General features: G+C 40.2%; 1 protein-coding gene across 2 annotated transcripts in view; it reads right to left on the reverse strand.

The window, feature by feature from the left end:
• The window catches only part of znf462 (zinc finger protein 462), a 51,059-nt gene extending 36,362 nt beyond the window's left edge, over positions 1–14,697 (reverse strand). For both annotated transcript variants that reach the window (XM_054612495.1, XM_054612497.1), the window contains exon 1: positions 14,545–14,697. The gene's annotated coding sequence lies outside the window, so the exon portion shown is untranslated. The remainder of the gene's footprint in view (positions 1–14,544) is intronic.
• Positions 14,698–26,676: the final 11,979 nt, after the last annotated feature.

Genomic DNA, 26,676 nt, shown 5'->3' on the forward strand with positions numbered 1-26,676 from the left:
ATTATTATTTTAACATTTGGGATCATGCACCGTTTTCATAAAGTAGATAACAGTTGTGAAAGGTCAGTTATTTTCTTTAGTAAACAACTCACTTCCTTCTTGAAGGAAGGAAGTAGAAGTGAATAGAGAAGCTAGTGCTTTTGGAATAATTATATTTTGGTCAAACTTGCTCCTGATTTACATGAAATACTACTACTAAAAGCCCTCTTGGCGCTTTTTCAACAATACCTGTCTTTATCCCAGTATGACAGCCTTTCAGTAGCTTTGTATCTGATTTCTCAAATCATGGTTCTGAAATCCAACATCTGCTGATGCAAGTATGAGCCCAGTCAAGCAGCAGCAAGAAATATTTATTTTGGCACCAAACCTTTAATCTTTACAGATACCAGATACAACTGAGGGATTTTGAAACCAGAAGAAGTGAGGTAAGGCTTTGGTTTCAAAGTCAATATTTTTCTTTTTTTTTTTACTCATCCGACACCTAGTGACTGCATCATTGGGTGTGAGATTTAGAGTGAAGATTATAGTTACAACGTTATAATATTACAGCATTTTGTAGACTGACTTGGCACAACAATTAACATAAATGGATACTTATTAATTGGAGTGCAGCAGTTTTATGATCATGAAAAATATTCAAATAAACAGACCTCATGTGGTGATGGACAGTTGAGGATATACTGTTTTATGAGGACCTGGATCAGACCAGACTAGAGCTGATAAGTCAGTTATTTGAATGACAAAATTAATTGGCAACAGTTTCAGTGTACTGTTAGACGAGCAAAACAAGCAATTTGAAAACATCACCTCTGGCTTTGATAATTGTGTTGGACATTTTTCCCTATTTTGTGACGTTTTACAGACCAACAGGTAAACAATTAATTGACATAATAATTGACAGATTTATTGATGGCAAATATGTTATTAGTTGCAGCTCTAGACCAGACTACTGAACGCACACAAAAGTATTTTCTACTACTAAAAGTAGTTTCTTTCATGTGAAGAACATAAAGGATGACTGAATATTTTTTTCCTTTTAAAAGCTACTTCAGTACAATTTGGAAAAATTGGAAAAATCTGGAAAATTCCAACATGGTGACAGAAGTGCTAAAGCTGTTCAAGGAGGACAGTATAAGGGACTAGACATGACATGGTTCTAACTATATTAACTTCTACAGACAGATTGAAGACTGGCTTACAAAGATGGAACGCCAAACTGACTGCCACTAACATCCCAGCTGCAATGAGCAGCCACAGAGACACTAAGGGACAGGACAACTGAGTCACTCCTTCCACGTCTGTAAGAAATCTGAACACGCCATTTCTATTTGAGCTGTAACAAACTCACTTAACCTTAGAATCCCTTTTAACAACTAAAAAGTTTGTTTTGCAACTACTGCACATTAAATTTTATTACAGCTCTCTATATATTTTTTGTTGAAAGCATAAACTGATACACCACATTGGTGTGAAAATTGTTCCCATCTACGCTTGCAACTACTGTAACAATTATTAGTTTTTTCTTTAAAATGTACAGAAATGTTGGCTATTATAATTTCAAAAGAACCCAAGGTGGCGTTAAAATATTTAGTTTTATCCCATTGATCCGAAACACAAAGATAAACCATTTACTATCATACATGACAAAGAAAAGCAGCTAATCTGCATATTTGAGAAGCTGACACCCACACAGAAAATGTTCCGCTTTTTTTGTGGCGAATAAAATAATAATAAAATTAAATAAGATCGTTAATGGTGTTATGGAGCCGTAACATATTTATGACAGTATTTTAGGCCCATTTCTGCTGTATTAATCATGGTGAACAGTCATAGGGCTGCTACAATCAGTGAAACCACAGCCAAAGGGTAACCAGGAGGCATAATTAACGTTTGGATTGCCACACAAACATGCAACCATATGTGCTTACTTTCTCTTAGCCAAGCATGCACAGCATTCATAAGAGAAAGAAAATAGAACACCTCGTTAACCATCACCATCACCACCTCAAATACGCACGGAGGTCTGAATTCTAGCGTCTTGGTTTTTTCATAGCTCTGCCTTACCTGAAGGTCCGAAACACACATTAAAGCCATGAATATGTCACAGGGCATTATCCCTAAAAAGTACCCCTGGAGAATTTCTTAATACGTGCTTTGGAAGTTATTTCGGTTCAGATTAGGTTTGGTGCCATCAAATGCAAGCCAGCCAAAATACCAGCGCCTGGTTTGTAGCGATTCTTTGGCCTGTGTGCAGCTCACACTCTCATCTCACAGTTGGCTTTTATCTGTCGGCCCCGTACCAGATAACAACACTAGTTCAAAAGAGAAAAGCTGGTCCGACCTGAATGACCTTCATATTCCAATACTGTGCTGCCGCCTAATCCCAACACAGGAGAAAAACATATTGACAGATACAACAACAGCACTGCACAGGAGTCCATTATTGTTTCAGTAAGCATGTAAAGTGGAGAAAATGTGGGTAAGCGCGGTTCTTTTGCTGATCATTTTCTGGTTCTACAGATTTTCATGAAAAGCAGATCGATTTAAACTGATTCTCACACTGTTGTTATGTCCCCCTGCACTCAGAAGTGTTCCTGCTACAAGAAGATGCCAAAGTTTAGAGTAAACGAAGTCTTCATGTTAAAAGGAGAGATCAGACAATGAATAGAGGGGAAGAAAAGAGAGAACAGGTGAAGTATCAAGGTTCAGATTTGGGGCTGCAACAAAACAGTTTTACTATAAGTCTGTTTTTTAATTCTTGAAAATGTCAAAAATTCTTACATTTGAGGAGCTTGAACTGGCAAATGTTTGGCATTTTTAGCCATGGTCAGTCCATCACTGTGGTCCAGATTGCAATAACCCAATACTACAGTAAACATGTTCATAAAATTTGGTGCAGAAAACACTTTGGTGATCCCTTGACTTTTTCTAGCTCCATCATTGGGACTAAATTAACTTTGGTTTATGATCAAATATTAATAATACCAATGACACTCCCATCAGCCTCAACTGTAGTTTGTGTTTAGTGCAAAATAGCAAAACATGAGACCTGACAAGTATCAGCATGTTAGCATTTAGCTTAAATTAATGAATACATAGATACATTTTTACCTTTTTAAACATGTGATTAAACCTGTGAGGTATATATATATATATAAATATTTAATTAAAATGATAAAATCTGAAAATAATGAGGCTTATCAACTTCCATGGCTGCAACCCCATAGGATATTAACTAGCAGTCTTAGCTATCACTTTGGCTTCTAATACCTTTACAATGGATTATTTTATACATAACATGTTATGATAATCCTCTTGAATGTAATGTATTTTGACATTTGAATTAATTTACAGCACCACAATCTAACCGCCTTTACGTGACAGATAGATATCTTGTTACTCTAGTCTTGATGAGCATATCTGTTTCATTATAACAGCCTTTCAGTGATAAGAGCAGCAGTGAGCTGGACAGTGACCTCACCCCTCTCTGCCTGTGACCAGAGCTGAGAGCTTCCTTAAATGATGTGATCACATTCTGCTGCTTATTCGAGAAAGTCTGAATGCACAGAGATGAGGCATCGATCCCACCTGGCGGATCGATGAACCAGGCCTTTTCAGAGGAGATGTGAGCAATCAATAATGTTCGGTATAAACGTTTTGTCATAACATTCATCACACATCTGCTGGAATGGAATAAAAAGGGAGGGGAATGGCATGAAATACAACAGAGAAAAAGCAGAATGGAGCTGGAAATACTACAGTAATGCCATCATGCATGTAAACTGTTGGCATACATTTTACAATGTTTGGATTTGAATTATTTTGAGCTTAAACTAAAAAACTCATAATAACAAAAAAATTGGGTTCCTTCCTCTGATAAAAGTTTCTGTTGGATTGAGTTTTAATTCTTATTCTCTGACGTCATTATGCTGAATAGAAATGGCGGATTGAGCTACAACAATATGCTAAATCACCAGCTATGCAGTAAATGCTAAGATCATATCATGCTTACAATATATCAACCAAGCCTGGATGGGCCTGAAGTCACTGAGAGTGGCCCAAATCATCAACATTCAGCCAACCTGCCGAAAAACATTTATGTTAATCTGACAACAAATCTGTTTCAGGAAGCATACTGCATCAAAAATGTAAGTCATCCATTAACCAGCTAACACTGACTTAACCAGAAACATTATTCTAGCAGTGCTTCATATTATATCCATCTTTAAATAATAAATTATATAAAGCAAAAAAACGACGAAAAAAAGATCTCATGAATTAAAAGGTGAATCCATAAGAAATAAAACGCACCTTCGATTGGTTCAACACACTCAAGGGTTTTACCGCTACAGCCATATATGGTCTGGTATGACCCGTAGCTTATGGTGGCTAATGTTAGCTACCGTTAGGAAACTTGAGTTAGATATTGATCTGTAACTACAGTCAAACTACAAATTAGCATTAACCCTCATTCGATAACTGCCGCGTTTTGCCACTTTAGAGTAAAATATTGATTTAAATGGAGAAAAAATTTCCCGCCCATGATTTAGGACTGCCCCGTTTCACTGTAGTGGTTTCACATTTGGAGACAGGAAGTGGTCCCATTCACAGTAGAAAAGAAGATAGAGCGAGATTTGCTGTAGGATGTGGCTACCTTGTGAATGACAGGCCACTACCAGAGTTGTCCAGTCTGGTTGTTATCCTCGTCTTAGAAGTTTAACCCCTTCATAGTGTGCTTTCAGTTCATGACAGATAATTGTCACATTTTGTAGGCCTAAATATGCCTCCACCATACATTAAAGCAGGCATTGTCTGACCTCGACTCAAGTTCCATTTCCTGTCTTGGGAACGAACCACATGCTTGCAGAATGAACATGTAGTTTTTGGTGAGAAGTAGGCCTACAACTCAGCTCAGAAGTGTGAAGAACATATGAAACTCTTGCTAAGTCTATGTTGTGGATAGACTCTGCAGTACAGTCCTTTTGTTATTTTTAGCTAGCTGTTGGCCTCTTGGTAGTTTTCCCTTTAGAGCTTCCTCTTTACGTGACGATCATTCATAGCAAGAGGACCTGATCTAGATAAGATCCTATTGGTGCAATCATTTCTCTCAGTCTTCAAGCTTGTCTTCACCATGTGACAGTACAAAGATCAAAGGGTTTTAGATAGGATTTTATGTCTGAATCTTTCTGCAGTAACATCTCAAAAATTGTTTCTGCTCCTTGCAGTCCATGTTTCGCTCTGTACATTTTGACATTCACTGAAAATAGTTAATAATTTATTCAATTAGAATCACTTCAGGCTAGCAAAGGTAGCTCACTTCTTGAAAAGAGATGTTAAAATCTATTTTACTGGTTTCTTTAACTGAATGAATGAGAAAACAAGTCTGGATCTTTTGGTGAACATTCAAGAAACCAGCTCAGTAATCCCTGATTGTCTCGGAGAACTGGTAAATACAGGTGCATAGCCTTTGACACGCTACACACCAGTGAGCTTTGCTGATCTGTCTGCAGCCTGACCTTCACTGGTGTCACATCCAGAGGCGTTAAAAAGAAACGCCTCACCACTGCAGGCCCAGGCGACCCTTAAAGAGTCTATGTAAGGGAAAAGATCATGTAGGCCTACCACCATCCTATCAGGTTCACATGCAGGTATAATGGCACAAAATGAAGGGGAAGCAGAACTGAATTTGTCCTTTATTCAAGGATTCAAGGATAATCTCTTGTCATTATGCAACCCAGGATTGCAAATTCCAACAAATAAAACTAAAATGTAGCAAAGTTCTGATTCAATATCAAAGCTAATGCATTGCGTGATACAAACATGTACCACATCAGTAGTAAAGCACAAGCAGAGAAGAGGATTGAAGGAATTTGATCTTGGGACCTCAAAGTACTCTGCTGACTGAGGCCTTCAAGCAAGACCTCACATCAAAAAGAGAGAGAGAAAGAGAGAGGAATACCATTACTATGGCTCCCAGTCGCAACACTATGCTAATCCCAGGGATAGATGATAGTTTTCCTATTTTATGTCTGCGTCGTCCATACTGCAAGGTCAGACGGTGCATGTGTCAGTCTGTCCCGCCCTGACAGATGGTTACCTGACATCACCCACCAAGTCAGACAGCCTTAAATACTTAATATCGCTGCACTCTCTAAAGTCATCTCTGCAAAACACAAAAGACATTTCCTTTCTCAATCAAAGAAATCCAACCTGCAAATTTGCAACATAGTTCTCACTAAAGCTGCTACCAAAAACAAAAGAAAGAAGCTGGCCATCATGGTGCAAGTAACCTTGCTCCAAGGGTAGCCTTTGTGTTTAGCAAAAGGCTGAGGTTGTGCCATCTGAATAAAGGGGCGTCTGCAACACAGAGCACTCAGTAGCAGCATTTGACCTCTTTTGCAGAGAAGATAATGACCAAGCAGATTAAGAAGAGACAAGCATTAATGGCCATCTTCTGTGTGGCTACTGTCTTCAGGTTGTCATGTTGAAAATTTGCTGTAAAAAAACAAACACTGCCCCATTCAAAATGTAGCCGCTTGCAGTCTTTTACATCTTCTGAATTTACCTTTAATCATGAGCCTTCAGAGATATTTATGTGACCTTCAAGCCTGAAATTTGCACAAAGCAACAAAAACAGAGGGCTGGTAAATCCCCCAGCTAAAGCCTGCTGGGTGTGAAGGTTAGATAATGAATGCCCTCACATAGTCGCTCTCTTCATTCCTGTTACCAAACCAAAAATGAATCTTTTCATCAACGCTGATCTTTCTTTTCTAGCCACTGCAATGTCGGTTCAATGCAGAAAGCACCAAATTAAGAAATTCAGTTAATAGCAGAAGTCAGAACCCAGGAAATCAATTAGTTTAGTGAGGTTACTAGGTGGAAGCTAGCTAGACGTGCATGGTTCAAATTCTCTGGAAGCTCAACCTTCTTTTAGTACAGTCACCTCACTTGGCTTGCTCTTTCGCCTCTCGCTCTCTCTCGCACTCACTCTCTTGGGGATGACAGAATTATCTTCTGCATCAGAGCTGAGGCCGGGCCAACGCTCCACACAGAGGACTCCATTTCATGCAGCCTGCCCCACTGTGGCCAAGGAGACACTGCCAATCACGCTTGAGTATCAGTGGCATGGCCATCCACCATTTTGTGCTCCTCAAGGTCTTAGACTGTCCTGCTCAGCTGAGTGGAGCTGCTGCCTCTGCTCGCTCTGCTATCTCGTTACACAGATGGAAGTGTTTTGCTTTAAGAGCACAGACCTGAGCGAGCAGCTTCCCCTCCTGTCTGTTCCTCTGCTGACTGTCATGGCAGTCAGCAAAAGCAGAAGTGAGATGTGTGGGTTTTTTTGTTTGCTGAAAAAGACGGCCACCTAGAGTGAGGCTCTGCTGTTCTTCACAAGCTGAAGACAACGTTCTAGAGAGATCTGAGGAGTGTGCTTCTAAAAACAGAGCTTGCAAACAACCTGTCAAGACTAAAATTTCATGAGATATGTGTAAGCTTCTGTAGATAACATCAAATCCAGGTGACCCAACATGTTCTACAGTAAACATGTTTTATCGCCTCTATTAGAGAGGTAAAGAAATATTTTTACAAGACTGAAAAGCATAAAAGATAAAAACTGGGGGCAACCCTCAGCAACATGATTAAATATTCCATCAAAAAATGATTAAGTGCAAAATTTAATTAATGGATTATTTTTACAATTTCATATTGGGAGGAATAGGTAGATATATTTGGTTCTCTCAAGAGGTTTCTTCCCTCGAGCTTGAAGAGAAAAATTCTCAGAAAACGAATTTCATCAAGTACTGTACACAAGTAGGCTACCATGGAGAGAAAAAACAAAAACTAATGTATCTGCTGCTCCACACACAATACATAAACCCTACATGATCTCAGTCAGACATATGAGGGTGAAAACATGTCTCACTCAGATGTCCTCAAACTGAAACGCTCAAGTGGGCTAAATAAACAACCGCTGAAGAGCAGGGCAAGTGAAGGATGTCCAAGGACATCTCTTGGAGAGAAACCAGGAAGTGTTTTTCCACAAAGACAATCACTCCAGGAAACCTTACATTCCAAGCCTTGTAGTCCATCTCTCCTTGGAAACCATTTCCTGACGTAAATCTATCTGCTACTGTCTCACAGACTTCTTTATTATCTCAGAAAAACATATATGGATAACTGGGAACACAGACTAAGGTCATCTCTCGCCAATTCAGTTAATTGTATTATTTGTACGATGTAACGTTGTCTTCCCTATCACTATGAGAGATCATTTTCCACCAAATGCTCTTGCTTCATCTCAAAGTCTAAACCTTTGATTCCATTCTTGTATTTTTTTAATCTTTGAATATCCCTGCAGTATCCAAATCCACCAATTCACCAAAAAAAAGAAGGATTACAAGAAAAGACTGTGAGATGCACTGAGGGGTTTCTTGTAAGTGGTGCTCAGTGGACAACTGCCAGAAAACACTGCAATGCTGACTTGCTTATATGCCTGACATGGCAGTTACTACAGTTACAGCAAGTGGGTGAGGTTACAAGCTAGGATGGAGTACTTCAGAGTGGCCAAAAGAGGACACAGGAAACAATGCAAAAAGCGGAAAAGTCAAACTCAGCCTGCTTAGCTCGCAGGAACTTTGGAGGAAAGACCTTTTTGGGGGACTTTTTAAAGCTAATGGTAGGTTTATCTAAGAAGACTATAGTTGAGGTTCTTGTCCAGGTTCGCCAAAGCTGACCTCTTGAGGCAGCTCAACCAGTTTGAGAAGGGAAAGATGAGAGAGCCATCAATATTAACTTACCACTGAGACCTCCTTTCCAAGCTCTTAAATATTTAATCGTCCTTGGACAGCTCTGTTGCTTCGTAGGCCGAGCCAGTGTGGATCCCTTCTACAAGACCACTCCTGTTCCTGCTCAATGAAGGCCTTGTCCGGTGGCACCACACTGCCCAAGGAACGGGCGTCTCCAAAGAATTCAGGATTTTTTTTTTCCACCACCGGCAGCTCTGGGCTGACAGAGTTGGTTCACTGTGTCTTTTAAACGAAGGCATAAATCCTGAATTTAGACTGGAAACCTGAGTACGCGGCGTAGATGGCTTAATTGTATCTCACCGGACAATCTGTCTCATCAGCTCAGCCACTTTATACCTGAAGTCTTCATTTTCTATGAAACTGTCCCCCTATATAAGACAAATCTGTGAGCTATACTGAGCTACAGGCATTTATTCCAGGAGGGGAAAGGTGACGTTGAACTGTTGATGTTCTGGTGGAGAGCAGAGAGGAGGAACCAGTTCTGCAGCAGTGTAACGTGGCAACTGACAACAGCAACTGGAATGACACCACCAGCGAGCCACTTCCTTGTTCCATTTAAACTCAGACGTCGTGTTGCTTTTTGGTTTTTCAAATAGGCCTATACCTAGTTACACAGCATTAAATTATTCAGAAGATCCTGACAGGTTTCTTTACTGTAACAATGTTGTGCTTTCACTTCAAAAGGCAAATCTCTAAATCATGAACCAAATGTGTTTACGGAGTGAAGAAGGTCAGTGAAATGCAAGCAGAAAGCAATGAGGTTTTAGCTATGCTGTAATGACTGTAGTGTTTTGGATGTGGGCCTTGTGTGTTTCAGCACACTTACAAGTGTAACAGCAGGGCCAGGCTGCATCTCATGAGCCATGCATCATGTCAAGAAAGCACTCACTGGAGCATTTCAATTTGCTTTTGTGCGTCTCCCTGGCCTTCTTCACTGCCCCAGGTAGAGAAGAATGGAGGAGTGCATCACCCAATGTGAGTGAGTGAGTGAGTGAGGGAGAAGGAGGAGTGTGTGTGCGTACGTGTGTGTGCGTACGTGTGTGTGTGTGTGTGTGTGCGTGTGTGTGTGTGTGTGTGTGCAACAGACACAGAAGGAGTATTAGACTGAGTGATGAGCTTCACAACCACTTCCTTCCAGCATTCAAACCTTCACAGAACTCTCTCTTGTTTAATACTATGTCCTCTCTGTCGGGCTTTTTAAGTATAATCCTGAAATACCTTACAAAAATCCAGTTATGTAATTTTTTTTTCTAAAAGTATCTCTAGTTCAGTTCTGCCTTGTCACCTTGAAGCTGAACTGCAGTAAAAATGTCACTGAAATATGTTATGAGGAGGTAAAATTAAACCACTTTGATTTGGATTTGCCTTTCTAGTACTCCAGATATGATGAAACTACAATTAAATCTACAAGGGTCAATGTTAAAAGAAATAAAAGGTATTTTATAGAATGTTGCAAGAGACTATATTATCAATTCAATAATTCAGTTTTCTTTAAATATATTCTAAATGTAGTATGTTTAATTACAGCAGCTTTAGAAATATGAAGATGTAAGAAGAAGTAATGCATTTTGCCTTAACTTAAAGAAATCAACCAGTATTTCTACTCTGGTAAACCAAAGCCCCATGTTGGCTGTACACCAGATGTCGGTAACAACCCAAGTAATCCATACATATAAAGAAAACCAACAAATAAATTCAGAAATTAAGTTATGTGTAATAAAATGGAATGACACAGGGAAAAAGTATTGAACACATGAAGAAAGGGAGGTGCAAAAAGGCATGGAAAGCCAAGACACCAGCTGAAATCTATCAGTAATTAGAAAGCAATCCTGCCCCTTGTCAGTGCAAATTAATATCAGCTGCTTCAGTCCCAACTGATGGCCTATAAAAAGGTGTCTCATTACCAAGGTGTCACACAAGAAACATCTCATGATGGGTAAAAGCAAAGAGCTCTCTCAAGACCTTTGCAACCTTATTGTTGCAAAACATACTGATGGCATTGGTTCCAGAAGGATTTCTAAACTTCTGAATGTTCCAGTGAGCACTGTTGGAGCCATAATCTGGAAGTGGAAAGAACATCATTTCACCATAAACCGGCCACGACCAGGTGCTCCTTGCAAGATTTCTGACAGAGGAGTGAAAAGAATTATCAGAAGAGTTGTCCAAGAGCCTTCAAGATTTGAAGACTGTTTGTGTGGAAGAATGGGCCAAAATCACACCTGAGCAATGCATGCGACTAGTTTCTCCATACAGGAGGCGTCTTGAAGCTGACATTACCAACAAAGGCTTTTGTACCAAGTATTAAATAAATTTCAGTAAGCGTGTTCACTACTTTTTCCCTGTGTCATTCCATTTTATTACACATAACTTAATTTCTGAACTTATTTGTTTGGTTTTCTTTGTATGTATGGATTACTTGGGATGTTACCGACATCTGGTGAACATTTCATGCCAATAGCACCTTTAGAAATATATTTACTGAGAAAAATGGTGACGTGTTCAATACTTATTTTACCCGCTGTACTTTAGATATTAAATTCCGATGTAGAAGGGCTGGAACTTATGATTATTTTCTTGAATAATACTTTTGTCACTTTTTCACATCCCAAGGTCACATATTCATATGTGTTGTTTCGTCTTAAAAACAGTCTAAAATCCAAACATATTCATTAACTAACTTAATATATGACAGAGAAAAGCAATGGTTCACAATTATATCAGTTTAAAATAATATAAAACAGAGAAAAGCAGCAAATCCTTAATTGAATTATTGACTCATCATTTCAGCTGTACACTTTGGACACAGGCCATCTATAAAACGGGAGTTCAATACATGCAGGAGCCACCTTGGGGCCATGTGCTTTTCAGTGTTTTAAATACTTTAGTGGTGTATTTAACCAGACACGTGTAAATATTCTAATTACAACAAAGTATTTGCCACACAGAGAACCTGGGGACTTCAGGGGGCCTCTGAGAGCCTGGGGCCCCTGCATAGTTCCCTACTATGCCCTGTCAGTAATCCAGCCTTGGTTTACTGTACAACACTACACTATACAACTAGAAAATGTCTTCTCTGCCACAGCAGAAGCAAACAGCCCTGAATGACCCACATGACCTTAGCTGGTGAGTTGAACTGAAAAAACCTGAGCACACAGATTAGTTTATAGTGTAGCAGCAACCACCAATAAGCTTCAAAATTGAGAAAGAGTCAAGAATGTGTTGAAGGCTTGTGAAAGTTACGACAGGAACTCTAAATGCACAGAGACAGCAGACCATGTCAGTATCCCAGAGACAATCTGTGTAGAAAGAAACATCATTGGGCTCATTTTCAGAACATCCACTGTCTACCTGACTGTATCCATAGCACCCGTCTGTGTCGACAAAAGTGTCGACCGCAGCAGATCCCGCCCGCCCGCCCGTCCTCTATCAGCTCCTCCTTGAGAACCTGTTTGCCCTGCCACGCCAGGGAGAAGGAGCATCGCCACCATTTTGATTGCTCTTCTCAGCCCCAGCATTGTCGCAGCACACTGTGTCAAGCTCACAGTCTCCTTGTCAGCAAGATTTCACACAGTGGCCAGGGGAACTGCAGAGCGTAGCACAGCCACACACACACACACACACACACACACACACACACACACACACACACACACACACACACACACACACACACACACACACACACACAGTAACGGACACAGGAACACACTACAGCTTGCAAACACACCTCCTTCACTCTCCTGACAGACTGGTCAACAGACACCTTTAGGATATAATGTGTGAAAAGTCACCTCAGGCTGAACACTGAACATAGGGTGCCAAAAATGTCAAAATATATTTCCCCCAAAATAACTTTCAAAAGTATCTAAATATAGTTGAAACAAGCAAATAAATAGGTACAAGCTCACAATAACACCCAATAAACAGCAGAGTCCTTTAGCTCCTGTGTGAATAATTAGTCTACAAATTATGAGTAAGACTATAAACACTTAACTTTCCCCAAAAACTTTGTCTAAAACAAAATGAAACAAGAATCATCTTGAGAACTTCCTTAAAGAAACTATCTGCAGTTATTACTTCACTCTCTTTCACACAGAGAAGACAGAGAGAGACAGAGACAGAGAGAGAGAGAGAGCTGAGACTACTTTGTTGAACATTAACTACCTGCATGGCCAAAACACTGCATTATTCGGCATTTAAATTCCCATCTCATCCACGTGTCCCTCAGGCATCACAATCACACACATGTCGTCCAAAAGTGTCATCTGCAAGTCTCACAACAGCAACAAAAAAAATCCAACATATATTTAAAGCTCATATCATTGTATTCAATCATGCAATAATAAAAGCAGCAAGTTCATGAAGTTAACCTTGAAAGCCACACTGAAGGATCTAACCTCACTTCTCAGAGTTCTTCTGCTTCCTGTAGAAGACACAACTTCCGAGCAGAAAAAAAGAAGAAAGAGAAGCAGAAGAAGCAGAAGAAGAAGAGGAAGAAGGAGGAGGAGGAGGAGAAGAGGCTGTGGCCGTGTCATTTATGAACACAACCTTTGTTCTGGCGTGAGGGATCCTGCCTGTCTGACTCCAGGGCTCTCCTTGGAGACTCATCTGCTTTCCTCCATTTTATGGTGAAGCCCTTCTAGTCATGACATACCTGACTTGAAACCAGTGACAGCAAAAAATAATTAAAAAAAAAAAAATAGGCATCCAAAACATGTGCAGGGGACAAGCTGGCAATAATGTAGCAACCAGAGCCAAAAACATCAGAATCAAAATATTTTTAAAAAGCTACCATTTCACCACCATCAAGCTCCAACCCTGTGGAGAACCGACTCAAAATCGCCACCAGATAAGATTTTTTTTTTTTTTTTTTTTTTTTATAATTGAGAGAAGCAGGGGAAGGGAGGGGAGCACATATAGCTTCCTCACACTGGACATGGCTTTCATAGTGTGTGTGTGTGTGTGTGTGTGTGTGTGTGTGTGTGTGTGTGTGTGTGTGTGTGTGTGTGTGTGTGTGTGTCTCTCTCTCTCTCTGTGTTTGTGTGTGTGTGTGTGTGTGTGTGTGTCTCTGTGTGTGTGACTGGACCAGCGGCTATGCCAGCTCCTCTGTGTCGCTAATGGAGGCTGGCTGGTTGGGAGAGGAGAGCAATCCTCGCAATGGCTTCTCCGTTGAAGCTAACGCGCAACAAACACACGCACGGCCGGGAGAAGGGGGGACGCACGGCCGGGGCCAGTAATTCCCCTGACCAGACATGTCAGAATAACAACAAAAAAAAAACACGCACTCCGCTCCGGCGCCGCAGAAAACACACGCAGGCGACCCCTCTTTACACCGCCGCGTCCATTTCCTTGTGTCACTTTTGACAACAAACCCGAAAGGCGACATAGCGAGGAAGCGGTAGGTCGGATAGGGTATTAACTGGGACGCGAGAAGACCCACTTGACTTTGGCTACATTGTTGCCATCCGGAGCGCCCACCCGACTAAAATATCTCCCCGGCTCCCTCACCCAAAGTCGGCTGGACCTGGATTTAAAGGAGAGAAAAAAGGTGGTGGAGGAAGGTGGAGAGGGGGGTGGGGGGGTTGGATCAGCTCTTTCCAGGTCATTCACGAGGCGCTCTCCATATTATATCCCATGATCTACCATACCGACGTTCTCGCACAGCCCTGAAAGCCTGAGCCGAAATCTTGGCGAAACTGGCAATATAGTGCAAGAGGTGGAGAGAGAGAAAAAAACTCACTGGTACAATCTTCTCCTCAAGCGATCCTCCCAAAAGTTGTCCTCGTATTTCATGCGTGCGCCCGGTCGGTCTAATGGATGATCGCCATCTTTCCTGCTTCTCCTTTGCTGCAGCTGCAGATGACCTGAGATCCGTCTGTCTCTGAATAATGAGCAACCACACAGACAAGGAAGACAATCTGCAAAGCAGGCTACACAAAGAAGTTTGGGAGACTAGCAAGCACCAGAGGGTGCACAAGAGTTTACGATGAGACGAGGGAGCATCAGCAGGATGGACAACGTCTACGTCTGAGAAGCTCATCCTTCATCTAGACTGAAGTCAGATAGCCTGCGAAGCCTTATCAGCGGCTCAGACCACCACCAGATACATGCGGGCTCTGAGAATTTTATATAGGCTTTCCATACTGTGTCTGCCACGTCATGGGGTTATCTGCAGTTCACTTTGGTGGTGATGATGCTGCTGATGCACGTTTCCACCAGACAGACAGACAGACAGATAGATAGACAGACAAATAGATAGACAGATATATAGATAGATAGATTTGATATTAAAGTGTTGACACATGTCCCAATTTTATAAAAACAATATTATATAATAATAAACATATAGTTTAATATAATAATAATAATACATAAAATACATTTATAATAAACTACATTAATAATAAACTACATTCATAAAAAATATATATATATATAGCACCGATCCCATTCAACACTGCCTCCGTCCAGTTGTTGTCACACTCCCCCCAAAAGGTTTATCGTCTTTATTCAAATAAAATCCAAACAATAACATTTTATATTTGTGTTAATTTATTCTGTCCCTCATTCAGAAATAAAGATGGCCGATGTGTTGCAGTGTGTGTTGTCATTACAGGGTTACTGTAAAGTAGACATGCTGCTGCTGCTGCAGGCTGCTGCTCTGTCCACCAGCTGCTAACAAAGAGGGAGCCCAAGACAAAAGGTGCAGGGTCCTGCTCAGATGTATGTCAGTGTAAGGGTGGGTGGGTGGGGGGAGGGAGGAAGGAAGGAAGGGGCACACATGGGAGGGTGGGCAGTGAGGAGAAGAGTCTACCTTGCATGATTGAGCGGCCATAATGTCATCTGAGAACCTTTATGTGCCTCGATGGCTTTTGTTTGCCTTGAATGATGCACTTGAATGTATTATGATTATTTACAAAATGTAAGGTTTCTTGTCACATTACTGCACTGTAAGACATTTTTGATATAATGCATTGCATGGTGTAAAGCTCACTTTTATTTATAACAGACCTTAGTTGATCAAATTCTTGCAGCTGAATGCATACTTTTAAAGTGGCCTTGGCTTTTCCACCTTTTCCCTCTTCTTTAGTGTGTTATATATGTTTTTGTACATGTAAAAGGTCGTAGAGTGTAAAACCTGAAGTCCACGCCTAAAATGAGTTACCCTCCCCCTCAGAATCACTGCTCCTGAGCTTTCTGAAACGGCTCCATTGAATTCTCTCCTTCACTTCTGTAACTTTATGAGGTCATCATGTTACGGAAGTGACGTAAAACTCCTTCCGGCTAGTTTGGCCCTCAAACAACAAAAGAGAGATGGAGCTGAAGCTCCGGAGGAAGAGTTTTTTGAAATGTGAAACGTTGACCAATCACAACAGAGCGGGCTAGCTGACCAATCAGGGCAGACTTTTCTTTCTTTCTGGAGGAGCAAGCGCTACAACGGAGCGTTTCAGAGAGAGGTTGAGAAGAGGTGCTGCAGGACAGCCAGGATGAGAAAGACAAGGCGGATTATGAGCATTAATGCATGTAAACATGTTGTAACTAACATGAGATAAAAAATATGCACCCGGAAAATAGCATAATAGGGCCTGTTTAAGTTCATAATAAAGCATATTTTCATTTAAAGTTACTTTGGGTTTATGTTGTATTTACTTGTCTTGCAGAATTATGGAAAAAATAACAAAACACAGTAATATATGACATTATATTTATCTTTATTTCTTGATACCTGTTCATATTAATTACTGTGATCTATATGATGTACACTGCTGTGTGTCTGAGATACATTGTGTTTTTATTTAGTTTTTTTGCAGACAGTAGATGCCAATAACAACATCTGCCCTTGTTATAACAAAAGCATGTAAATTCTTCAGAACAATTTTCCTTTTAAACCAAACAACAAGGTTTAATTAATTCAAAGAAACTTGTTTGAATCCCAGAAACTTTTTTTGTTTACACAATAATCTTGCCTGTGACACCTTAAAAAACCTCAGTCACAAATCCTGTGAGCAGTCTCACTAGTGATCGTATTCTGATTTACAGGCAGAGACACAGAGAGGAATTAAATTTGTGTAAGATACAGACGTAGTTAATCATTTTTGACAAGTGTTGGTGATGCCTCTTGCGAGATTCGGTTATGAATTATGGATTGTGGAATACATTTTTTTGTGGAATTGTATATACGCTTCAGATAAGAAACAATATTCAGTCAGTCTTCGTATCACCAACAGCCTCCGATCTGTGTCACCAGTGTTAATACAAGGGTTAGATTCTAAACAATGCTGTTAAATAATGCGATGCAAACAGTGTCTTAAATATGTGACACATTGGGATCTAAGAATATAAAATATGTAATGTGCTGTTAAGCATAAGGTGACAGATGGAAACAGGAATGAGCCTTTTTTTTAAATGCAGGTCCCTAGTGCCAGTTCTCCTGTTGCAGTGACGTACATAGCCCCATGTATTTGTGGCAAATGATCACTTGGCCCAAAATTGACTTCCTCCTCCTTCATGGTTACCTCTCATGCCCTTTTTCATTATTCAGGCTTTTTTTTTTTTTACACCATTGCTAAAAACACCAAAAATATTTATAGCCATTCCAATTTTTCGTTGTCCCAACAGATCTTTGAAGAAATGTCTCCGGAGGGAACCACGTGTGAAATACACACACCTATGCAGACACACTGTGTTGACAGTGCGTCCTGCGGGGGCCAGGTAGCAGCCGGGGTTTATCATGCTGCTTGGACATATGGTTGCTGCGGCAAATCTGATTAATATGGAATGGCCAGGAGTCCAGCGTACAGCAGAGGACAGGCTGCACCAGGACATCCCCACTGGTCCGGCCTCCCTGACACACCGTGCCAGGCTTCCATCCAGCAAGGCTAAAAACAGACCAGTCGTCAGGAATTCAGATGGTGTAAGCGGTGGGAGAGCGGGAGGAGTGGGGGGCCTGTGCAAATTTAGAAGGTGGCCAGTGACTTTTTGGATGCATTGATATCCATGTGGCACCATTACATAGTGAAAATGTTATCCCTAATTGAAAACAGGCATTTTCAGTTAATCATTTATTTAGGTTTTTTTAAATAACAACTATAAACTAGTGGCACTTGTGAGGTGAATTGGATCTTATCATACTGCAGACTCTCCTGGAACTCAAATGCACCTCCTTCAAAAGTTCCGAAGACAGGAATTGAGACACAGCAGAGTCCTTTTCGGGTCAGCGAACATTAAGAGAGGTCCACTGTGTGCAAGTGAAGAGGAGACAGAGGAGATAAAATGATTGTTGACCTGATAGTGTGAGTTTTCATGAACATCTACCTTGAACCAGGTAGTTTTTTTTAATCTCTCTGTCTTTTCTCCTTCATAAAATACAGACAAACCTATATATACGCGATGAACACATAATAATGAATTGTGAATGCCATTTCAATTCGAAAGTTGTTTTTATATTATCAGGTAAGACAGACAGCAGCATGAAGGGATTCTTCCAGTAGTTAGACAGACTTTGACATGTCTTCTTAATTAAAATGGATTTTTTAAAGAGATTATGATGAAAGAAATGGCAACACATATTATTGTTTCTTTCATCAGAATCTACACCATCTCTTCCCGAATTGCCTTTTCTCTCAAAAAAATGACACCGCAGCTACTGTGTGAGAGATCGCTTGAATTACAAAACACAAGTATAACAATGTACATAAAAATGGAAATAAAACCAGCCTGCGAGGACTTTCAGACGGAGACGTTACATCCAGCAAATTGTCACGGCATGTGCCTAAATGGAGAAATGATCATGAATTATTAATGCTTCAATTCCTATTTCATTTGGATAAGCCATTTAACTCGTCAGAAATGCTTCATAAATGTCTACGTGTCTTGGCTTGCTCAGGCATCTGTACTGTAAAAAAACTTGGATCTAGCCCATTGTATTTGAAAATGTTCATGTTAGCATTTTCTCCTTGTGCTCTTATTGCTTTCTTCTGTGTGTTCAACTGACTTTCATTAGTTTAAAGATGCAAATCCGGTTGACTTTGAGGGCCCTAAATTGCCCAAAGATGTGTAGGCCTATGTGTTTGTCCTGCAGACAAGTGTCATTACGGTACACTTAAAGTACATATAAAAATAGCACAATGAACAATATGTACACCTGCTGTGTAATCTGAATGTAATTCCGAGCAATCTAAACTTTAATTGCTGTTTTAAATGAGAGCACTTTATACATTTTGTGTAACACAACAATTTGTGATGACAGTCAAAAAAAGGGACTTTTTTCCTTTAAAATATGAACACTCAAAATGTTCCTAATCATCATATTTATAGAGCATCTTTAGTTATTAAGAGTTGCTATATATTGTTTTATCAGAAGACAACTCAAACATTTTATGGCATAACAATTCTTTCAACGACCTTCAGCAAAAATACAATTGACAAAAATGCATTTTTCACTTCCATCAGCACCTAACAAATGCAAAGCCATTTGTTGACATACACATCAAGGTAGCATTTGAATCTTTAATGTGGTTTGTATATGCAGTTTGTAAGAAAATCCCTGATGTCTAAGAAATGGTCCAGACATGACAGAACCTTGCATTCTATTTCATCTTATGTTCATCTTTTTTATCAAGTGTGTTTCATTTTGTATCTTATTTATCATTAATTATGGCAGTCTATCCCTGTTTTTGTATTCATTAAATTTCTATTTTCCTTTATTGTACTTTAAGCTGCATTTCTTTTATGAAAAGTGCTACACAAATACAGTTTGTTTATTATTATAATTACTAATAACCAACATAGCTTTTGGCTGCTGCCCAGTGATTTGCATATGCAGTCCACAACTCATTTGGCTATCCTTTCTAATCTTTAGATGGTGTCACTGGGTGTATCACCTTTCTAAAGGGCTGAGGGATTGCACTGCCACTCCTGCTTATGTCTTGTCTCCCTCATGGCTGACTGGCTGTGACTGCTTCTCTGGTGCTGATGGTGCTGATGGTGTGTAGGAGTAATCTGTACACTTACAGTGTATGCAGACAAATGGTAACGTCTGGATGCTTTTTATTTTTCTCAGATCATCAACAAATTAACTTTTGATATTCACATTATGGATCAAATAAAAGACAGTAATAATAGCTTATCTTATAATGTGATATCTCAGAACTGGCTCTGAATTTAATAGTAAAGTTACTTCAAGGCATACTCTTCCACATCGTGCTGGAATATGCTAATATTTGCACCTAATAGTATACAGCCATGCTTGCAGCTATGTGAGGCTAGACTAAATTGGAGCTAAATGCTAATGCCATCATAGAAACATGCCCAAACTGACAATGGTAACATGCTGATGTTTAGCTTGGTATATAATGTAAGGTATAATTTGTACAATGTTCACGATGTTAGTGTGCTAACAGCGTCTAATTAGCACGAAATACAAAGTACATGACCACAAATGTCACCCTTGTGGTGACCTCAATGATTTGTTAGGATACATTAACTGGGAACCATGAATATCTGAACAACATTTATGCAAATCCAGCTTTTAAATGTTGAGATATTTCATTGAAAAGTTAAACTTTGACCTGTGGGTGCTGCTAGATAGAAAAAAAAGTCAGGGGATCACCAAACTCATCATGAATAGACATTCATGGTTCCCAGAGGATGAACATTTTATGGCACAGTGGTTGTGGATATATTTCAATCGGGACTAAAGTGGTGGACTGACAGATCAAGTGATTAACCAACACTGACAGCGTAGCTTAAAATGTGTATCAATTACTAGTCTTTTATTAATGACTTTATCTCTACTCAGATTTGTGTAGTTGAAAATACATGTGCAACATGTAAAGACACTGTTTTCTGCATATTCCATTCATAGTAAAGTACTTTGCTACATGTTTTTGCACAATAGAAATACAACTGCGTGTGCACATTTGTGTTTCTGTGTGTGCGCTGGCGGATAGTTTCTCATCGTTGGGAATTTTATTGCTTTCAAGTCCTCATTCGGTGACCTCAGTGAAGTGATTGCCTCTGATAATGCCATTAACCACTGCCCTGCAATTCTCTGGGGCGCACTCAAGAGACTGAGAATAGAAAATACTTTTATTTCTGATAGCGGTGTGGATGTTTCACAACCCTGAATTATCAAAGGGCAAAAGATGACCTCATTTTATTTGCTTGAAACTAACTGAATCATACATCGATCACTCCTCACCTACTAAGCCTTTCATTTGTATGCCAGTGGCTGAGGTAGAGGAAGATGGTCAGATGACTGGGTAACAAATCACACTCTTGTTAGAAAAGCGAAGGCTTTCTTTTCTGTTTATTCTTGTAAACATAGAAACATGCAATAATAAGATAGTTAACATGGTCAACATGATACCTGCTTAGCATGAAAATGCTAGCGTTGTCATGGTGAGCATGTTAGCATTTAGCTCAAAGTACAGCCTTACAAATAGCATGGCTATTGACTCTTGGTATTGTTACCGGCATTTTTATGTAAAGCACTTTGAGCTGCTTCTCATGAATACAAGGTTTTATGTGAAACCTCTGTGTTTGAATTTGTATTTCATAGTTTCTACTGAACTTGTCTCTCTCTCCCTCCATCCTTTAATCTACGTTTCTGTCTGCAAGCGGTGTCCAAGGTGCCCAGTCTTTATCCCCATCAATGTAACAATAAATCTGCTCTGCCACAGGAACTAAAAAGTCCCCAGGTGAGAGCTGTGCAAGGAGGCCCTCCTATCAGGGAACAGCCAAGCATACAGTGGACAGTGGCATCTCTAGGATTAAAAACTGCTGCATCCACTGTTCCCCTGGCCCATTGACGGATGGATAAAGCCTTGGACTTCACCTTATTGAAAGAAGGAGAGAGCGCCCGGGGAGCCATGAAATCCATAGACCCTTCTTTAAATGGGTTTGTAAGAGGCTTCCGCCTAGCAAACCACGGCTGAAAGAGCCCATTAAATAAAGCCCAGCTCCTCAGCAAGGAGCCGGGGCGGATTCATCAGAGAGGAGAAGGCAAAGATAATGATAGCTCATGGCCAGATGTGAGACGTTGGCTCCACTTGCATGTCATGTGGGACCATGTCAATAACAGCAACTACAGCAGACAAACAAACAGTCTTTTCTCCCTTTCTTCTACCAATCTCTTTGGGGTTTGTGTCCTGCAAATCCAACTTCATGTGGACAGGCACATAAACACACAAGGTACAGACAAGTTTGTGAAAGAAAGCACAAGTTTATTGCCCCCAGGTTGGACACTTTTCTTCCTTTTGCGGTCTCACAATATTTTATGAAACAACATCATCTTATTTCCTCACATATCTTAGGCCATTTAGTGGGCCGTATGTGAATGCTGCAGAGCACCACCTACAGCAAATGCTCTGTCACTTTTATTTGTCTAACTGTGGATTAAGAATCAGGGTGAGGACAATAGCCCACCTTCTTTCTCCCTTGGTGGTTTTGCGAGACCTTCACAGGGAGAGAAGGTGGAATGCAGCCTGGGCAGATTTGAATATCAATTTGGTCAGCAAGGATGGGAAGGTGCGGCAAGGAGGAAGGAAGGAAGGAAGGAAGGAAGGCTAAGGAGGGCCTCTGGCAGGACAGTGGGCTGAGATGGAGAGAGGGGGAGAGATTTGTCATTTGCTCTCTGTTCCACCTGCTCCCCTGTCATGCATCCTGCCGGGGGGGAAATACACCCTGATGTCTGAGGCAGACAGAAGGGGAAGAAGGATGAGCGAGGTGGCGGGGTGGAGGAGTGGGTGAAAGCAAATAGAGGAGGGGAGGAGATGGACAGGATTGAAAAGGAGACAAAGGAAGGCGAGATAGAAAAAGAGATGCAGTTATTAGGGGGGGAAAAGGAAGAAAATGTATGCATACTGTTGCGTATTTGAGGTGCCAAGTCCTGGAAATTCAGGAGCTAACTACAGGGGCTGGCAGGTATGCAAATAGGCGGATGTACCAGTGTGCCTCCAGATTACTTTTCCTGCATTTGCTATTCATATATTTGCAAGGTGACTCACTTCAGACAAAGCAGGTGATCAAGAGCTCTTCCCTTTTCCCCTCTTTGCTTTTCTCCTTCTTCTTTTTACCTCCACATCTGAATAGGAGCAGAGGAGAGCAGGCAAGGCATGATGGATCCACAGCCTCAGCAGAAGTCATAAGCCTTGCAAATGCCGCAGCCCACAATTGCATGCCCACAGATTTGATATGTATTCCGTCAGCAAACCCCATTTAATCCATTTTGCTGTCAGGCCCCCTTCAAAGCATCTCGACTAATACAGTGAGAGTTTAGAGTGCAGGGGAGAGACAAACAAGACACCGACATGCATAGCTAAAAATCACACCTGAATCACAGAGAAACATTTTTTGAATTTACATCTTTTCACTTTTGCTTCTCCTGACCAATTCTCTTCTCTCTTTCTTTCGCTGTCTACAGTTTTAGAGATTCTTGTTCATAAAGGGCTGACTTTCCCAAAAGCGTCCACATATCCACTGTCTGATTGCACAGAGTTCAAATTTTGACTAAAATGCTTTTGGCAACCAAAGCCCAGGTTGCTAATGGATGTACTCAACTATGGGAACATACTTGAAAATATTCAGTCCTGCTGTTCACTTAATGAACATCTAGTGAAGCAGAGCTCAGGCGTTCTGCACACAAATGATAACAAAATTACATTCATATTAGAAATGATATGTGTCTTTTTAATACTTTTAGTTTGAGGGTTCTGCCATCATCAATGGTACCACATAAGTCCTTCCACATAAGTCCTTCCCTCCGTTATCTTTCAGCTTCTCATGTTCCTTCTTCTTGATGTTGCTGCCACTTGGGACAGCTACATGTATTTCCAATGCTGTTTTTCTCCCTTGTCTATTACTGTGCTGAACGGTTGGGTGGCACCTACTCATTAATCTTACTAGACCTGGAAGTCCCTCAGGATCCAAGCTATGCTATCTACAACCGGTTGTGATGGCTCTCACATGCAACCTTTACAGTTCAATAACTGCATAGTCATCAGAAGAGTCATATTAGTCAGTTGTATTATGTGCTAGCCTTTAAAGCAAGATTAGAAGTAATAAATACTATTTTCTTGTTACTGTACTGTGTTTTTCTGTGTAGTCATGTACTTTTTGAGAATTTTTTAAAATCTTTAAATTTACTTGTATCACAAGTAGCAAGTTGTAGGCTACTTTGCAACATTTCAAGACGCATGAAAAAAATTGATTGAGAAAAATTTGATAAATCTGTTGCAGCAGAGAAGAAGCTGGACGTGTGGTGTAGTCGAACCAGGACCGGATCGTGGAGGACTTTTGCTGTGCCCGTTCAGACAGGTGAGTACACAACAACACACTGCTAAACTCTTCAGACGAGAACGCGTCTACAAAACACTTTGTTGCCTGTGTGCAAGCTTCACAGTCTGTGCAAACTCTGTAATCCCTTCTTTGCTTAAAGTTTGTGGCTGCAGCCGATGTGGAGTCTATTGTTTACATGTCCACGCTGTCTGCTTTCTTGATGTTTTGTTGTACGTCAATTCCAAAATAAGTTTCAAACGTCGGGTTGTCCATAGCTCTTTTTATTTAATCTTGCTCATTTCCGTTTAATTGTCTGTGTTTTGTCTCTTGCTGGTTAATTTCTTGAGGCTATACTGAGGAAGGCATGAGTGTGTGTACATAAATGATAATAAGTTGTATTCACAACAAAGTGTCTGTTGGTTTGGACAGATGGGTAAATTGTTGCAGCTTTTGTTCCACTTGTATAAATTGACATTTAATGAAATCTATTTTGTAGCCTAATGATGTTCTTTAATTTAACAGTAGTATCATATCGTCATACCCACCCCCTTTAAAATGCAACGCATAGGTCAATTTAACTGAGTTAATAACAGTGCTTTATCTTTAGTACTCTTGTACTTTTTCCACCTCTGCTTCTAAGAGGTCAAACTTTGTCTTCTGACATGATATTTAGTGCAATTAATTGTGTGTTCCATTACCTATACCACAATACTATCTAGTATGTAAGAAAAAAGATTTAGTATGCCCCAATACATCGTATCTCAAATGCAGTATGCCGTACATTTTTTGGTTAAATGTCTGAAAAGGTTCTTTGGTTAACACAAGATCTTAACTTTTTGTTCGACAATAAAAAATATATCACCAAATACCCCTCCCGTGAAATTTGAAGCTATTAAGTTTCTAAAAAAGATGTTGCTAACAGTGTGCATTTGTGAAGATTATTTTGCTGAACAATATGTGTAAGTTTCTGCAATGGATTGCTTCAGGGATGACATATTTGTATAGGCCAACCCACGAAGTTAGCATAACACTCACTGCAGAAAAGTCTAATTTAGCTATTTGTTAGCAACCACTGTTGGAAAAGAGGCTAAGATGTGTCCTAAACGAACAACTTCTTCAAAAGCAGAATATTGATTTATAACCGGCTAGTCTGATGTGTGTAGATGAATGTTTATACTGTAGCCGCCTGGTGTTGTTTTCAGGCGATTTAATGAAGGTAAACACAGTGAACGGCCATGCGTAACGGCTCAGACGTTGCGGATCTATCTGTCCTGTTACCTTCAAATGCTGCAGGGATTTCGTGACCTAAATAAGAAGCTTTTCATGCAGTATAATGCAACTGTGGGCATCAGATACTGTTATAATAAACCACATTCATAGATAAATGCATGGGAGATGAGGTAGATGTATCAAACATCTGGACTTTCCTCCAGGAGACCTCTGTTCATGTCATGCGAGTCATGAGTCGTTTTCCTACCCCAACTATGTGGTTTTGTTGCCTAAACCTGATTTCCTTTTATTTTGAAAAGACACCATGCATGTAAGAAGTGTATCTTGACACAAGTTGTCCCTGACACATGCAAAAATATTGCTAGAGGGAAACGTAGAGCATCATAATTTGAAGCTTAGGGCCTCTGACAAAGCTGCGTTATTTGACACATTGGTGTGAGGATGTGTTGGACCGACAATAAAAATATTCAGTGCTCAATCCTAAAAGCAAAGAAATAGAGCCAGTTGCCACTATTTGATGAGGGATCTGAAAAGGCATGAGGCATAGCCATCTCCCTAGAATCAGTAGGTCCAAAGCAGACATATGTCTCTAGGTATGCTGCAGATTCATGTATTCAGCATATTGATCAGGATGACAGATTTACTTTTCCTACCAGGCTCTCAATAAGCCTCAGAGGTCTTTGTCTTGGTGAGATCTGAGATGAGTCGTCGTCGTCCCCCCCCGAGTTCTTTTTGATTCAATCCTTGCGAGCTCTCATTAAACACAAGGGAAAGAACAGCGTAAATAACATTGTACATTTTCCTTAATAAAATCCTGAATTCATAACATCATTCCATCATATTAGAATGGAAACATTCTACATAAACAGGATATCTCTGATGCACTCACATCGCTACAAGGTGCCACAATCTCTCCAAGGTCACACTTCATTTCTCCACCAAGTCTGTCATGCAATCACGCAAAATAAATGAAAAGCATGTAGCATCCTGAGGGGGGACCACATCCCACAAAGGGGATTTTGAAAACAATCCACTAGGTTTCATAAATGATAGTATTTTTTGTGAAAGTATCTTTTATTATGTTTTGTTTTTATTATTCTACTTTTGGCAAGAAAACTGCCAGTCATGTTTTGAAATGACAATGTCTAATCAAGACCCAATATTTGTGAAATTCCTTTGAGGATAATTTTTTCTTTGGGTCAAACCTCAGAAATCAAATCCAAGACTCCAGGCCACATAGTGACCCATATTTCTTTGGTATAACTGACCCATATTTCTTTGACCTCGTTGTTTCACTTCACCCAGCTCTGGGTAATGTTTTTTTTTTCTTCCTTATCTTTAATGTATCTGATCTTGTATATGT

This window comes from Anoplopoma fimbria, chromosome 14 (genome assembly GCF_027596085.1).
Source record: "Anoplopoma fimbria isolate UVic2021 breed Golden Eagle Sablefish chromosome 14, Afim_UVic_2022, whole genome shotgun sequence".
In the NCBI taxonomy this organism is placed as follows: domain Eukaryota; kingdom Metazoa; phylum Chordata; class Actinopteri; order Perciformes; family Anoplopomatidae; genus Anoplopoma; species Anoplopoma fimbria.